General features: G+C 44.6%; 2 pseudogenes; one reads left to right on the top strand and one right to left on the bottom strand.

The window, feature by feature from the left end:
- Positions 1 to 642: 642 nt before the first annotated feature.
- On the bottom strand, positions 643 to 762 carry LOC118144542 (U4 spliceosomal RNA; annotated as a pseudogene).
- A 10,881-nt stretch (positions 763 to 11,643) lies between these two features.
- LOC100409601 (protein FAM98B-like) lies at positions 11,644 to 15,899 on the top strand (annotated as a pseudogene).
- The last annotated feature ends 166 nt before the right edge of the window (positions 15,900 to 16,065 follow it).

The following is a 16,065-nucleotide window of genomic DNA, read 5'->3' as shown; positions in this document are numbered from 1 at the left end:
GAGGGTTTATCATAGGGATTAGAGTTTAGGTAGCTGTGGGAGCTGGTGGAGAAGTCCACACAAGGCTGTCATCTTTGGGTTGTTGTAGGCTGGCAGTCAGGAGGGCTGGATGTAAGGCAGAGAAGAGCAAGACCTGGAATCCATAAGGATAGACTAGAAACCACAAGGACAAGCAATGACATTGGGTGACCTGCAGGAGAAACTGGTGCCCTTTGCCACAGAGTCACCCAAGCACCTGGCCCAGGACTAAGAAAAGCTGAAGGAGGAGATATGGCAGGAGCTTGAGGAACCGTGGATACTACCGTGTAGGGAAAACTCTCCCTAACATGTTTCTCTACTCTTATACCACAACAGTCAACGCAGAAGCCACGTTTGTGGGGATTTTTTTCCCCCACATACCAAGCAGTGAAGATCATGTGATGCCCTCTAATTCTGACACTATCTACCCGGAGATAGTGGAGGTGGTGTCAGATGCTACAGGTTGAGGGCTCAGTACCCAAGACTGACTCCCCCACACTCACACACCAGTCATGAGTCTGTGCCTTTGGAACTTCTGACCAACTGGCTTCAAGTTGAGGTTCCCATTACCCCATCTTTGGGTTCAATTAAGTTGCTGGAGTGACTCACAGAACTCAGGGAAACACTTAGTGATGTTTACCTGTATTTTTTTTAATTTTATAAAAACATTTAAATTTTTTAAAATGGCAATAATTGCACCTCGGATAAACCTCATTGGCTACGATACTGCCAATGCACAAAACTATTGTTTTGTTTTGTATTGTTTTGAGACAGTTTCACTCTTGTTGCCCAGGCTGGAGTGCAATGGCCCGATCTCAGCTCACTGCAACCTCCACCTCCCAGGTTTAAGCGATTCTCCTGCCTCAGCCTCCCAAGTAGCTGGGACTACAGGTGTGCACCAATATGCCCAGCTAACTTTTGTATTTTTAGTAGAGACAGGGTTTCACCATGTTGGCCAGGATGATCTCGATCTCTTGACCTCGTGACCTGCGGGCCTTGCCCTCCCAAAGTGCTGGTATTACAGGCTGAGCCACCACCGCACCCGGCCTCTGGGAGTAGCCTCTGATATTCAGCTTTAAATATGGATCATTTAACGGAGTTTCGAAGAGGTCAGAGTGAGGAAGGCAAAATTCCCAAATTAGTCAATGCCAGTGGTGAGGTTTGCCTTTCTCTGAAAGGAAGAACTGTGGCAGGGTCTAGTGTGTTCCCGAAATGGACAAAATATGTTCCGGAGAGAGGAGAATGATTTTTTTAGGAAGTCAATCTGTTACCAGTTGAGGGTAGTTGTCTGGGTTCCTGGCATTTTGAACAAAGAATTGAACAAAACTCACAAACAAAGCAAGACAGCGAAAGCAGAGATTTGTTTATTTATTTAGAGACGGAGTTTAGCTCTTGTTACCTAGGCTGGAGTGCAATGGCGCGATCTCGGCTCACTGCAACCTCCGTCCCCTGGGTTCAAGCAATTCTCCTGCCTCAGCCTCCCAAGGAGCTGGGACTACAGGTGCACACCACCAGGCCCAGCTAATTTTTGTAATTTTAGTAGAGACAGAGTTTCAACATGTTGACCAGGATAGTCTTGATCGCTTGACCTTGTGATCTGCTCACCTCGGCCTCCCAAAGTGCTGGGATTACAGGCGTGAGCCACGGTGCCCGGTCGCAGAGATTTATTTTTAATGAAAGTATACCCCACAATGTGGAAGCCAGCTGGAGCAAGTAGCTCATGAGCATTGGTTACAGCATTTTCTGGGGTTTAAATACCCTCTAGAGGTTTCCCATTAGTTCACTCCATGCAAGTGAACTAATGGGGGCCAGTGACCAGTCTGATTGATTGCGGGAGGGGACCAATCAGAGGTACTCTCATTTTCCAGCTGCCACTCAGCAACTGCCAGCAGAAAAAGGACAGGTTGAAAGGGAGTAGTTGCTGATACCAGTCAGCATCAATTAGCCTTAGGTTCCCAGCTTCCACACCCTGTTCTCCTGCCTCATTTCTCCCGGGAGACATAATCCCCATATATCTTTATGGGATGCAGAGAGACTGGTGGTCTTTCTTCTATAACTGCTACATGCTGACTTAGGGTGCACGCCCTACCTGTTGGGGATCATAGAACTCTTGCCCTGCTCTGTCTAGTGGAGACAGAGTAGTTTTTGTTTTGTTTAGAGATGGAGTCTCCCTCTGTCACCCAGGCTGGAGTGCAGTGGTGCAATTTCCACTCACTGCAACCTCTGCCTCCCAGGTTAAAACAATTCTGCCTCAGCCTCCCAAGTAGCTGGGACTACAAGCACATGCCACCACACCCGGCTAATGTTTGTATTTTTAGTAGAGTCAGGGTTTCACCATGTTGGCCAGGATGGTCTCGATCTCCTGACCTCATAATCCATCTGCCTGAGCCTCCCAAAGAGGTGGAATTACAGGCATGAGCCACTGAACCCCACCAACAGAGTACTTTCTTGATGGCCAAAGGTGCTATCCTCATTTGGAACTTGCTGGAAAGCCTGTCACATGATCATCTGAAGCTTGATGGTCTCTAGGGGAGAGGAAAGGAATTTGGCTAAAAGATTTAATGGAAATTTCAGGGGGTGAATATGTATGCTGTCAGGAATGTTTGTTATAGGAATGGATTAAAACGTTCTGTTTAATCACTACAACGGAAGTGATTCTAACCATTTGAAAGATCGAAATTAATCTGCAAAAATAGATATATAAAAACGTGGCTACTATTCTCCAGCCTACAGTGACTCTGCATCAGAAACACCAAGGAAAGTCGGTAGGCCTTTACTTCTCTTTTGGCTGCCTTCCAAAAGGTACTTCAAAGCTTCCACAGGTCCACAGCCATAGTGGCTAATGGGAACTTCATGTTCCAGGTTTAGGTATCACACTCGATCATTGAAAGATGTATCCAATGATCTAATCCCAGTACTTTGACCACAAGAGGTGTGGCCAGTACCACTGAAAATGGTCCCTTCCATGTGGGTTGCAATTGTTGAGCAGGTGATCCCTCCTTGTATGTTTTTTGTTTGTTTGTTTTTAAGATGGGGTCTCGCTGTGTTGCCCTGATGGGGGGTTAGAACTTCCAGCAGTTGGCCCAGGGCGATTTCAGTGGCTTCCTCCACTAACATAGCAGTGGCTACTGTTGCCTGCAGGTAACTTTGCCGCCCTGAGGCCACTCCGTCCAATTTCTTTGAAAAGTAGGCAATTGGTCTGGGTTCTGATCCTAATTTCTGGACTAGCACTCCCACAGCTATGCCCTCTTCTCTGCTACATATAAGGAGAAGGACTTAGTTAGGTCTGGGATGCCAAGAGTAGGTGGAGCCTGGGTAGGGTCTGCTTGAGCTTGGTGAAGGCTTCTCTCATTTCTGGGGCCCATTCTATTAGCTCATTTTCAGGTGTACCACCACACCCAGCTAATTTTTGAATTTTTAGTAGAGACGAGGTTTCACCATGTTGGCCAGGCTGGTCTCTAACTCCTCACCTCAGGTGATCCACTTGCTTCAGCCTTCCAAAGGGCTGGGATTACAGGTGTGAGCTGCTATGCCTGGCTGGGTATTATTTCGATGGGAAAATAGCTGAGGTCTTCAAGCTGTACTTTGACTGGCACTCCTGTTTTAACCGTCCCCGGTTTCCCAGTGTACCATGCTAGCAGGCTAGCCTGTTTATTGTCCAGGACACTGTATTTTTGACTTAGCAATTTCACTAGGTGATGCTTAAATTGTAGTAGTGTCCCTGTTTTAACCGTAATATCTCTTCTCAACAAGACGACTGGGCAGCTTGGTACTACTAGAAATTCTGGTTGGAAAATTTGATTGTCAAATTGACAAATCAAAGGAGGAGTAAGGAGCCTTGTTTGTAGCTTTCCTTCCATTCCCATAATGCTCGTGGACTAGGAGGAAAGTTTCCCTGCACAAGCAGTAAGGACAGACTAATTTGCCCCTGTATCAAAAAGAAACTGAATCTGGGTGCCCATGATGTCCAGAGTTACCTGGGGTTCCTGAGCAGTAATTACAATGTTCCTGGACAGGAGCAGTGAGGAAGACCCCAGGGCCCTTCAGTTATCTAGTTCCTCCGTTTGTACTGCTAGAGTTTTGACTGACTGAGTCCCTCGGTGGGAGCAGGGGCAGTCAATCCTCCAGTACTAGGGGTCATAACTGGTGCCCTCACATTGTCAGCAAGGGTCTGTTTTTTGAGACTCTGTCTCAAAAAAAAAAAAAAATTAAAATTAAAAAAAAAAAAAAGCTAACTATTGAATACCTGGAAACTTTCAACCATTCATTGTGACTGGGGACTACCTCAGGAAACTTCTAATCATGGCAGAAGAAGAAGGAGAAGCAAGGAAGGAGAGGTGCTTCCTTCACTAGGTGGCAGGAAGGAGAGGTGCTGAGCAAAGGGGGAAGAATCCCTTATAAAACCATCAGATCTCAGGGGAACTCACTATCACCAGAACAGGCTGAGGGAAACCACCCCGGCAATCCAATTACCTCCATCTGGTCTCTCCCTTTGCACATGTGGATTATAGGAATTATAATTCAACATGAGATTTGAGTGGGGACACAGAGCCTAACCACATCAAATACAGAGCCTCCTATTAAACCCCCCCCTTTTTTTTGAGACAGAGTCTTGCTCTGTCACCCAGGCTAGTGTGCAGTGGCACAATCTCAGCTCACCATAACCTCCATCTCCCGGGTTCAAGTGATTCTCCTGCCTCGGCCTCCAGAGTAGCTGGGATTATAGGCATGTATCACCATGCCCGGCTAATTTCTGTATTTTTAGTAGAGACGGGATTTGGCCATGTTGGTCAGGCTGGTCTCAAACTCCTACCTCAGGTGATCCTCCTGCCTCTGCCTCCCAAGTGCTGAGAGTACTGGCACGAGCCACCATGCCCAGTTTTAGAAACCAGTTTAGAGAGTACAGGCCACAGACATTTCTGTGACTCATAGTTTTCCTGGGTGCGCCCTCAGGCTCTGGCCCACAAGACTCAGTTGGTTGATACTCTGGCCTCGGTCTCTCATTTGAGGCTAAGAGACTGGAGGGTACATGCCAAGGGATCACAGGCATATCCTGTTCTCCTTCATGCAAGCCCAGGCTGAGCAGAAGAGGGTTCAGTCCTGAATCAAACTGAGGCACCACACTTTTAGAAAATGGACCAGAACACTGTTAGTATAAACCTTTATCAGAGAATGGTGGATCTGCTAAGGCTTCAGATGAACACTCTAACTTGTGAAAGGATGCAACCTTAGCAGGAAGGGTCTGTTAAAGGTTAGCTTGTTACCAGAGGAGTTGGTCAAAGATGGATCCTTGGAAAAGAGGGAAATTGTTTTTGTGGATTGGTAGCCATTGTTTGACTAAGAGGTCTGGGGGACAGTAGGTAGGGGGTAAGGTCACGTGCAAGAAGGGACGAGGAGGACCAGCTGGGGCTGCTGGCTGAGGGACAAGGAGATGAGAGGACCAGTGTGGAATTTTTTTTTTTTTTTTTTTAGACAGGGTCTTGTTGTGAACTGAACGAGAGCCTGGGAATCTCGTCCAGCGAGAGGGTCCCAAACCTGGAAGAGAGCATGTGCAGGAAAAAAAGGAGAAAGAAAAGAGAGGGGTCTGGAGGACTGATTAGGCTATGCCCAAGCAGCAGTTTTATTTGTGCAGTAGGTTCCATTATATACTTTTCTACTTAATATTGTTTATGTCAGATCAAAGCATTTCTTAAATAACAAAAGAAACAGAAAACAACTCTGGGGAACTAGAAAAACGAACAGATACTGATTTAAAAGGTCAAGGGAGAAGTAGGTGATGCTGATTATCAATATCATCAGAACAACCAGTAACTCGGATAACAATCTTCAATTATCTAGAAGTCACAAGGTAAGTAAGTTACGCCCAGTAAATACTTAACAATTGTAAATACTGAAGTTAAGTCACGAGGTAAGTAAGTTATGCCCAGTAAATACTTAACAATTGTAAATACTGAAGTTAAGTCACAAGGTAAGTAAGTTACGCCCAGTAAATACGTAACAATTGTAAATACTGAAATTAATATTTTACAACTAATGTAGCAAGGATCCAAAAATGAACACAATGAAGCAATAAATCATAAGGAACCAAAAGTGGACACAATGCCTCCCAAGTCCTCATATTCATAAAGTAATGTCTGTTAATTATTTTCAATAGCATAGTCCCTCTCTTGGTTCCTGCTTTCCCTCAGCTCGACTCCCCCAACTGGGGATCTGTGTCCGGGCTCAAGCTCACCGTATGGCGAGGCTCATTTCCTTGGGGCCTCACACAGGAGCGTTCCCCACAGGTTCTCACTCTATTGTCCAGGCTGGAGTGCAGTGGCACACAATCATAGCACACTACAGCCTCAATCTCCCAGGCTCAAGCAATCCTCCTGCCTCATCCACCCAAGTAGCTCCATGAGAATCTAATGCCTGTTGATCTGCAGTGGAACAGTTTCATACCCAAACTATCCTCCACCTCACCCCACCCCCTACCCCCATCCATGGAAAAACTGGTGTCTTCCACAAAACTAATCCCTGGTGCCAAAAAGGTTGAGGACTGTTGTCCTACCTCATTCTGGACTTCACATTAATGTGGAAATTTTGCCCAGGATTTTGTCAGCACGTTGTCAGCAACTGTCCTTATTTTCGAAATTGTCCCTAGTTTTGAAACTGACCCTATTTTTGTTAGTAACTGCCTCTTTCTGCTTCTGTGCCTCAGCTTCTTGCTTACTAACTGGAAAACCATAAGAGAAACTGCCTCGTTGTCTAAAAGCTGCTACATCGTCTAAAGTCCTGAGTTACTTCCCCTGCCCTTTCACCTATAAAAACTATGTACCTTTCTTAGCCGGGGTCCAGACTTTTGGGTGTGAACCCTGCTGGGCCTGCTGGCGTAATAAAGTGTGTTCCTCTGATCCCCTGAGTGCCGCTTGGGTTTCTTTTCAGGTGAGATTTTCCAGAACAATATAAGCTATCTCTTTCACATCCAGAGCTTTGATCAACTTTTAAAATAAACTTACTTCTCTCTCAGTAACAGCCTAGGGAGGGCTGTAGTGGGTGGGTATAGAAGCTTTGTCAGTTTCTCAGACTCCCCTGCTGCTGCATCTTCGGGGTGGTAGAGAGCTCTTCCTTGCCCATCTTTCAGTATCTAGCTTATTTCTATTTTGTTCTTTGAACATTCCCTTGGGCAGGGTTTATTTCTATTTTGTTCTTTGAACATTCCCTTGGGCAGGGGTATAGCCTGGAGTTCATTATATTAGTTTTCTACTGCTGTCCAAACAAATTACCACAAATGTAGCTGCTTAAACAACCCCTTCCTATCTTCTCACAGTTCTGTGGGTCAGAATAAAACTGACCCAATTGTCTTATAGAAATTATTTTGGAAAAACATAGAAATTTACACTTCTGGTCTTAAAACTTGAAACTTGGCTGGGCATGGTGGCTCAAGCCTGTAATCCCAGCACTTTGGGAGGCCAACACGGGTGGATCACAAGGTCAAGAGATCGAGACCATCCTGGTCAACATGGTGAACCCCGTCTCTACCAAAAATACAAAAAATTAGCTGGGCATGGTGGCATGTGCCTGTAATCCCAACTACTCAGGAGGCTGAGGCAGGAGAATTGCCTGAACCCAGGAGGTGAAGGTTTTGGTGAGCCAAGATTGTGCCATTGCACTCCAGCCTGGGTAACACGAGTGAAACTCTGTCTCAAAAATAAATAAATAAATAAAACTTGAAACTTACATTTGTTTTATCTGAGTTCCTTCCTCAGGAAACTGACCCACTAGGTCACTCAAAGAAAGTATTGGGCCAGGTGTGGTGGCTCATGCCTGTAATCCCAACACTTTGGGAGGCCAAGGTGGACAGATCACTGGAGGTCAGGAGTTCAAGACTAGCTTGCACAACATGGTGAAACCCTGGTCTCTACTAAAAATACAAAAATTAGCCAGGCGTGGTGGCATCTGCCTGTAATCCCAGCTACTCCAGAGGCATGGGAATTGCTTGAAACTGCAAGGCGGAGGTTGCAAAAAAAAAAAAAATATGTAGAACCAACTCACCAGATCATGGCATGCAAACAAGGAGATGCCAGACCTCTCATTCATTATGTTTTTCATTCCTGTTTTTCTACACATTGTTACATTTTTTTCCCTGCCATATAAACCTCTAATTTTAGTTGGTCAGGGAGAGAGAGATTTTAGACTGATCTCCCTTCTCCTCTGCTGCAGCACCAATTAGAGCCTTCTTCCTTGGCAACAATCATTGTGTCAGTGATTGGTTTTCTGTGTGGAGAGCAACAGGACCTAGATCTTGTTTTCAGTAACAAGAAGGCTAGGTACAATGGAGCTCAGGCAGGTTCTCTGCTTAAGATCTCACAAGGCTGAAATCAAGATGTTCACTGAGTTGCCTTGCTTTCTGAAGGATCTGGGGGAAGAGTTCACCTCCAAGCTCATTCAGATTGTGGGCAGAATTTATTTTCTTCTCAGGCTTTCTGTGTGGCCCCTTCCATATCCAAGCTAGAAACAGTGGGTGGAACCCATCTCAAGCTTTGAATTACTCAGACATTCCCCTCTGCTGCATCTCTCTGACCTCCTCTCCTGCCTTTCTCTTCTGCTTTAAAGGCTTCTGTGATTACACAGGGCCCACCCAGATAATCCAGGATAATCACCTTAATTTAAAGTCAGATGATTGGCAACCTTAGTTATATCTGCACAGTCCCCTTTGGATGCAGGTAACATAGGCATGGAGTAACACCAGGAAGTAAAGGTCACAGGAGCAAAAATTCTACCTACTACATCCATGATAGAATTTAGGAATACCATAAGCCCGGATGGCAAAACAATTACCTCTTTATATTTTTACAAACATTTACTGAAAGGCACCATTTCTTCCAATTATGAATGCAGGCAACAAATCCACAGTAATAATGGTAGTACCAATAGTAATCTTGTCACCATAAAAATCACAGGCATCAACCAGGTGTGGTGGGTCACGCCTATAATCCTGGCACTTTGGGAGGCCACGGCGGGTGGATCACCTGAGGTTGGGAGTTTGAGACCAGCCTGACCAACATGGAGAAACCTCGTCTCTACTAAAAATACAAAATTAGCCAGGCGTTGTGGTTCATGCCTGTAATCCCAGCTACAAGAGAGGCTGAGGCAGGAGAATCGCTTGAACCCGGGAAGCAGAGGTTGCCGTAAGCTGAGATCATGCCACTGTACTCCAGCCTGGCAACAGAGCATGACTGTCTCAAAAAAAAAAAAAAATCACAGGCAACCTCATTTATATTAGAGTTAATGCAGATAATCCTGAAATATCATTTATGTTCATCACTTTCAAAATCAGAGCTATTGGGCCGGGTGCAGTGGCTCACGCCTGTAATCCCAGCACTTTGGGAGGCTGAGGCGGGCAGATCACAGGTCAGGAAATCGAGACCATCCTGGCCAATATGGTGAAACCCTGTCTCTAAAACAAAACAAAACAAAACAAAATCACAGCTATTATTTGATCAGCTACTAGATCTTAGTAATTGTGTTAATAAAGATGCATATTACCATGTCACACATTTGGTTTTTTTAAATATTTGATAACGTTCATTTTGAATTAATTTCCTTTGTAATCTCATGTATTTTATTTTATGCATTCAAAAGATTATTCTGGCTAGGCACAGTGACTCACACCTGTAATCCCAGCACTTTGGGAGGCTGAGTCAGGGGATCACTTGAGGTCAGGAGTTCGTGACCAGCCTGGCCAACATGGAGAAACCCCATCTCTACTAAAAATAGAAAAATTAGCCAGGCATAGTAGCCCACACCTGTAATCCCAGCTACTCAGGAGACTGAGGCACAAGAATCATTTGACCGGGAGGTGGAGGTCGCAGTGAGCTGAGATCATGCCACTGCACTCCAGCCTGGGTGACAGAGACTCTGTCTCAAAAAAAAAACAAAAAACAAAAAGGGCATTCTAAGGTGTCCATGGGCTCTATCAAACTACCAAAGAGGTTTGTAGCCAAAAAGACAGAGATGAGTTCCTGCCCTCAGGAGTTATCTTTTTCTTTTTTTTTGCATGGTTGAAATTAAGTTACTCCCATTTCTACATTCCAATCCAAGTGAATGTAAGAAGTTTCAGGGTAAGCCATTCCCTTGGGCAGAAATTGCATGTAACATTTCTGCTTATATGTCATTGTGAGAAGTGAAACTTCACAACATCTAGCTGCAAGAGAGACTTGGGGGGATGTAATCTCTACTTACATTCCAACTGACTACCTATAAAGTGACTTTGTACCCAGCTAACGATTATTAACAAGAAGGGGAAACAAACAAACAAAAAAGAAGGGGAGGCCCAGCACAGCAGCTCACGCCTGTAATCCCCTTTGGGAGACTGAGGTGAGCAGATCACCCGAGGTCAGGAATTCGAGACCAGCATGGACAACATGGTGAAACCCCATCTTTACTAAACATACAAAAATTAGCCAGGTGTAGTGGTGCAGTCCTGTAAACCCTGATAATTGGGAGGCTGAGGCAGGAGAATTGCTTGAAGCCAGGAGCAGAGGTTGCAGTGAGCCAAGATCATGCCACTGCATTCCAGCCTGGATGACAGAGTGAGATTTTGTCGTAAAAAAAAAAAAAAGAAGAAGAGGAAGCAGATTATAAGGAGCAATCATGAAAAGAACTAATGACCTCATTTACAACTTAAATGAATAATAGGTATTTTTTTGCAAACCAACATAATTTTTACTATAGATGTTAGTGATATCATTAAAACATCATTTTATAAAACATGACTTATAAGTTAAAAAGTTAACCAGAAGGTTGAGACAAAAGAATTGCTTGAACCTGGAAGGCAGAGGTTGCAGTGAGCCAATTTCCTGGCACTGCACTCTAGCCTGGGCAACAAAGAGCAAAACTCTGTTTCAAAAAAAAAAAGTTAATAAGCCTTAAGGCTAAGAATTAAGCTCATGAAAGATTGAGATAGCATCTAAGAGAGGCTTTGTTTTTGAATGCTGGGAAACATAGGGAGAGGATTTGTAATTTATGAAAGGAAGCATAGTATGGAGCAATCTAATCTACGAGGGGAATCTTTCCCGAGCCTGACCAGTTGACAAGAATTTTTGGCATGGTAGGTTGTAAATCTCTTAAAGAAAAGACAGTGCAAAGCTTGGCTCTTAAGTAAACTTTTAGGTCCATGAGATTGCATTCTCCCTTTGTAAGTTCCTTGCTGATGACCATTCGAGACTACTCTATTAATGAATACCACTTGTACTTTAAGACTGCGCAAAGATCAAACAGTTTTGGAAAAATCAGACAACATTTACTTATCTAACAGAGACAGGATAAAATCAACACAAGTACAGACAAGGATACGTGGCAGAGAGATCAGCCACTTTATCCCAAGTAGAGTGAGTTGTAGCTTCCTGGTCATTAGGTCCCATTGCACACAAAGCCTTCCTCAGGCTGTATATGAGTGGGGTCTCTAGCAGACTTTCTGGCCATCAGATTCCCTCTCTTTGCGTTTCTGTTGTTTCTGCTTGCTGACCTGTGTGGCTAGGTGCTAGAAAACCCCTTATCTGAGCCAAGTGTGCCCTGCTTTGTTCCAGGAACTGCTCCAAGTGAAGTATATGTATTAATTCATGTAACTATCTCAAAAATCCAATGAGGTAAGTATTACAGTTATCCCCATTTTACAGATGAGAAAACGAAGCAAAAAAACGAAGTTGATTTTCCCACAAAGTTGTATCACTAGGGAGCTGCAGAATCAAGATTCAAACCTCGAGGCATACTTAGGGCACTGAACAGGTTTGAACCAAAGGGCCACCAGATGGCCAGAGCTGGGTCCCAAACCAACGCTAGAGGGAGTACACACTAGAGGCACTGGGACCATTGTTAGAGGAGCAAGCCCTTACTAAGGCAGCAGAGCATGGACTAGATGTAGGAATATATACTGTATAGGATTATATATGGCTCTTACATGGGGAGGAGGTGGTATATACCATAAAAGAATATATACAAACTATATATATTCCTATACAGTATATGGTTAGTCTTTCAAATAAAATCATTATGCAACTTAGAAGAAAGATGACTTATGCTGGAAGAGATGATGTAAAGAGCTTCCAGCTTGAGATAAGTGATTTTTTTTTTTTTTTACAAGAAATGGCATGTCTGTATTCTGTACACATATCAGGAGATACTAAAGATCGTTTTTAAAAAGGAGGACTGGCTGGGCACAGTGGCTCACGCCTGTAACCCCAGAACTTTGGGAGACCAAGGTGGACGGATTGCTTGAGTGCAGGAGTTCAAGACCAGCCTGGGCAACATAGTGAACCCCATCTCTACAAAAAATAGAAAAATTAGCTGGGTGTAGTGGTGCATGCTGGGAGCCTGAAGTGTGAGAATGGCCTAGGCCCAGGAGGTCAAGGCCACAGTGAGCCGAGATCACACCACTGTAAATAAAAAAATATGAAAAGGACTGTTTGCAACTTCTATTATTTTTAAGTACAGAACTTCAAGCTTCACAGATATTACAGAACAAGAAACATTAAAATTCTCAATTAGATAAAAATAGTGAAATTTACCAGGAAGTTCAAGTTCTATGTGATAACCTTAGTGTACCCAAGTCAACAACTTCTGACATTCCAGTTATGCTAAACCAACTGGATTCAAAGGTGAGAGACAGGCGGGGTGCAGTGGCTCATGCCTATAATCCCAGCACCTTGTAAGGTGGGTGTAAGGGTTTATTCTCTGTAAGGTTTATTGCCGAGTTTAAAATGAGGAAACTGAGGCCTGCATGAGAACAATTAGATGCCAATTTATTCGGCTCCCAGGCGAGGCTCTGCAGTCCCGAGGAAAGGGGCCAGAGAAGTCACTCCTGACTCCTCTCAGGCATGGGGTTTTATAGGGAGGGAAGGCGTTCCGATTGGCTGTGGAGAAACAGGATGTGGACGTGGCAAGCTGCTTTACATAGGTAAGCGGGATTTCCGGACAGGGCAATGTGCTATTGGGCAGGTTTTGGCAGGGCTTCTTTTAAATTTTGGCGGGGTTTTCCAAGGGTGGGCTAGGTGCCCAGTGCAGAAGGGATTTCCAAGGGCGGGGTTGAGTGCCCTGAAGAGGGGATTTCCAAGGGCGGGGTTGAGTGCCGAGGTGGGCGTGGCAGAGCTAGATGCTGAGTGCAGATTCTGGTGACTTAATTTTCAGGCGTGCTGAGGGATGGGCGTGTCCGAGCTCCGGCAAGGCAACCAGCTTTACAGTGGGGAAAGGAGGATCTCTTTCCAGGAGTTTGAGACCAATTTGGGCAACACAGCAAGATCCCATCTTATTTCAAATTTTAAAAATTTAAAAATTTTGTTTTTAAAGTGGAAGATATTCTCTCAAAAGTCCAGAAAAATTATGTGGGAAAACCACTCTGCCAAAAATTAAATTTCTAGCAGAAAAACTAGAAAGAGTCAATGATGCTCTTTCCTGTGAATATAAGTGCTTCCCACAAATGTTAATGAAACAATTAGAAGGGGCAGTACAGTCCTTTGGACAGTGTGATACAGCAAAAGTAAGAATAGATGACATAGCAAGAATTTACTTGTGTTATGCTTTGTCACCCAAGACAGCAATTACAATAGTGCATCTACTTGCTGCTCATGAAGATCTACCCAAGATCACTAGGACAAACAGTGGAGCCAGCTGGAACAAGACAGCATGTGCCATCAATAAGGGGCTAATGGGAAGATTGCCTGCCTGACAGGGGAGGCTGGCCGAATGAAATTGAACCACCACCTTCTGAAATGCCCCCTTGGCAAAAGAGACAAGAAGGCAGTGGCGAAAGGGGTGGTTACGGTAGTGGTGGAGATGGAGGTGGTAGAAGAGGCTGTGGGGGTGGAGGTAGAAGAGGTGGCTGTGGGTGGAGGAGGATGGGGAAAGAGAGAGATGGGAAAGAGGGTGGAGGAGGTGGGAAAGAGAGAGGAGGTAGTGAGGAGGAGGTGGGGTGGAGTTGGTAGAGGAGGTTTCCAAGGCAGAGGAGATGATGGTGGGAGAGGAGATTATGATGGAAGAGATTATGGAGATCCATATGGAGGAGGTGGTGATGGTGGTGGATACAGGAGATACTGAAGACTACAAAAATTAAAAACCAAAACCAACAAGCTTCAAGGGCAAAGGAGTAGTCTGCCCTCTTGTATCACAAGCACTCACTAACCACTGTTGTATCTGAGCGAGTTAGAAGGAAAATGTCACATCTGTGTTCCAACTGTGAGTCCTTTATTGCTAGCCACCAAGAGTCAGCTCACACTCAAAATCTCTCAGTCCCGATGAAGGGTGAAATTTCCTTTTATATGTTGCTCAGGGTAACGGGGGGCAAAGTGGAATTTTACAGAAGCAGAATGAGCAAGTTAGGGGAGGAGGCTCCCGTGATTGTTGATTAACTAAGGAGGGTATACACAAGCGGTTCCCATGATTGCTGGTTACCAAGTGGGGGCAGTTGGTACTTTCCATATAATCAACCAAGAGGATATTCAAAATAGCAAGTGGGCTTGTCAAGCAATGGTTATATCTTTCATAGTTCTAAGCACAACATGACCCAGCACCGTGTAACTCAGGTATGCACGCAAGGGAGGAATGGCAGGGGGAGAAGCCAAGATGGAGCCAGTCAGGCTCACCTCTAAGATGGAGTTGGTTTGGTTCACCTCAGCACCTCTGCCCTTTCTCATCCATTAATCATTCAGACAAGATTTCCTTGCTTACCTCCTCCTATAAAAACATGAAGTCTCTTTCCTTCTTCTTTGAGGAGATTCCTCTGCATTAATGGATGGTGTCTTTACTGCAATAGCATGAAAAGTCTCCTTATGCAGTTTAGCAATTTTCAATGCTTGACATCAGTGACTCCATCTTGGGCTATTGACTTCTTGCTCAACTGCTGCTAAACTTTGAGACCCACAAAGAAATTGTGAAAATTATTTCCTTCAAAACAACTGTTTTCTCAACAACACACAGCCCAAGAAAACTGGTCCCAGTATTTTTTTCCAAGACAGGGTATTACTCTGTCACCTAGGCTGAAGTTCAGGGGCTCAATCTTGGCTCACTGCAACCTCCGCCTCCCAAGCTCAAGTGATCCTCCCACCTCAGCCTCCCAAGTAGCTGGGACTACAGGTGCATGGCACCACTCCTGGCTAATTTTTTTTGTTTTTTGTATAATATTTTTTTGTGGGTGCTGGCACATCTGCCCGGGGGCTCTTGGCCAGCAAGAGGGTCCCAACTTGGAAAGGGGGGGGTGCGTGGAAGAGAAGAAGAAAGAACAGACGGGGTCTGGAGGGTTGAGAAGTCAGATGCTTCACCAACAACTTTATTGAACTCAGGGTCTGGTTATATACATTACAAGTAGAAGTGTTTACGTCATGGGATCAGTGTTTCATGGGAACAGAAAGTTTGACAATACAATCACAAGTCACCATATTTTGGATAAATATGCTGGGAACAGGGAGATACATAATCAGGTTAAAGCGGGGGGTGCAATTATCAGTCACAAGAGTCCAGGTGCAATATCTAAGTTTAGAAGTTTAAAAGAAATTATTTATCTAGGGCAAGAGTTTCACAAGAAAATCACAGGCTACGTTATAAATCATTAAGTCACAAGCAGTATTGTAAATACCACATCAAGGGTCCAGGTGCAGGAAAGACATAAACAAAGCAATTTTTACTATCAGCTTGCTTTGAAGATTTAAGTCATAACTTTAAGAAGAAACTATAATGAATAGAGAACCAAAAGTGGACACCGTGCCTCCCATCACCTCAGCACAATAGAGTAATAACTCATGCTATTTTTTGTATGTCACATAAGCTTTCTTGCAGTCCTTCTTCCCCATAGCTTGACTACCTCCAACAGGGGGCCCGTGTCCGGGATCAAGCTCAACCATATTGTGTGACCCACTACTTGGGGGTCTCACATGGGAGCGTTCCCACATTTTTTGTAGAGATGGGGTTCACCATCTTGGCCAGTCTGGTCTTGAACTGCTGGCCTCAAGTGATCCGCCCTCCTCAGCCTCCCAAAGTACTGGGATTACAGGCATAAGCCACCATGCCTGACTCCCA

This window comes from Callithrix jacchus, chromosome 9 (assembly GCF_049354715.1).
Source record: "Callithrix jacchus isolate 240 chromosome 9, calJac240_pri, whole genome shotgun sequence".
Classification (NCBI taxonomy): domain Eukaryota; kingdom Metazoa; phylum Chordata; class Mammalia; order Primates; family Cebidae; genus Callithrix; species Callithrix jacchus.
The sequence above is the reverse complement of the archived record's forward strand: the minus strand, read 5'-3'. Positions and strand labels throughout refer to the sequence as shown.